Source organism: Microtus ochrogaster, chromosome 18 (genome assembly GCF_000317375.1).
Source record: "Microtus ochrogaster isolate Prairie Vole_2 chromosome 18, MicOch1.0, whole genome shotgun sequence".
Classification (NCBI taxonomy): Eukaryota; Metazoa; Chordata; class Mammalia; order Rodentia; family Cricetidae; genus Microtus; species Microtus ochrogaster.
In genome coordinates this window covers 3888222-3889529 of record NC_022020.1, presented here as the reverse complement: position 1 = coordinate 3889529, position 1308 = coordinate 3888222, and the positions used below count along the sequence as shown (strand labels likewise).

The following is a 1308-nucleotide window of genomic DNA, read 5'->3' as shown; positions in this document are numbered from 1 at the left end:
TACATAAAAGTATTCTGTTTTGGAAAGAGCCTATATTTTAAAATAATTTTATGTGCATTGGTGTTTTGCCTGCATGTGTGAGGGTGCTGGATCCCCTGGAACCAGAGCTATAGACAGGTATGAGCTGCCATGTGGGTGCTGGAAATTAAACCCGAGTCCTCTAGAAGAGCAGTCAGTGCTTTTAACCTTTTAGACATTGTTCCAGCCGCAGGGAGAGCCTATTTTTGAATACAGCATTCATTGGAAAAATATTTCCTAAACTAAATGGTTTAAATCTTGAAGTTCTCAAAGTGACATTTGATGTATTTGCCCCTATGCAATTTTATTTTAGATAAATCACTCTTGTCTAGAAAAGAAATTGGGACTTGCTATTCTATTAAAGAAATGATGTAAAACACTTGAAAAATGGCTGCATGACAAATAGAGAACGCTGACAGAAAAACGGAAGCAATAAAAAGAAGAGCCACACAGATCTACACTCGATGACCACTGAGTGGGCTTATCAACAATTAGGGATAGCAGGAAAAAAAAGGATGTCTTCTGAGAAGTAGGTACCAAGAAGGGATTAATGTGCTAAGAGAGGTGAAGTCATGGAGGCAGAGGAGGCGGGTATGGATGTGGAAGGAGATGTTCTGGTGGCTGCACAGCCAAGAAATGATGAAAATACAGCATTAGTCTTTCGAGATCACTGTCTTGATTCAACATGGGGAAGGGAGAATGGCTATACTCCTTGGACTCTAGATAGTGCTATCAGTGATGAGAACAGAGCTGTCATTGAGAAAATGCTGTTGGAAGAAGAGTATTATTTGTCTAATAAATCACTTCCAGAAAAATTCTGGGTTAATCAAAAGGAAGATGATAAAAAAAATACACCAACAGGGTACATTCTCCTACAAAACCAGCCACTTATGATATAAGAAAAAAGATTATTTGAACAAGGACTGGCTAAGTGTGACCAAAGATGGACCAAAATCACAACACTAGTTCAAAGTCACACAGTTTTACAAGTGAAGAGTTACACCAGACAGTACTTTAAAAATAAGGTAAAGTGGGGTGTGGAGAAAGAAACACCAGCTCAGAAGAGCAGCAGTGATCTTCAGGTGAAATCTAAAGACAAGAGGACGAAGGTGTGGGCAGCATCGTGTTTGATGGGCGTGTCAATCCTAACTTGAATGCTGTAAAAATTGAAAAGCTATCTGATAATGAAGATGTAGACATGTCAGATGAACTGGATGAGTTGACTTCTCAAACACCAGAAAAGAATTCTGGCAGCCATCTCATTTAGACATTCTTTTTTTTTTTTTTTTT

The 1308-nt window shown here is 38.5% G+C and overlaps 1 pseudogene; it reads left to right on the top strand.

The window, feature by feature from the left end:
• The first annotated feature begins 590 nt into the window (after positions 1–590).
• Positions 591–1308, top strand: part of LOC101991655 — a 21437-nt pseudogene continuing 20719 nt past the window's right edge.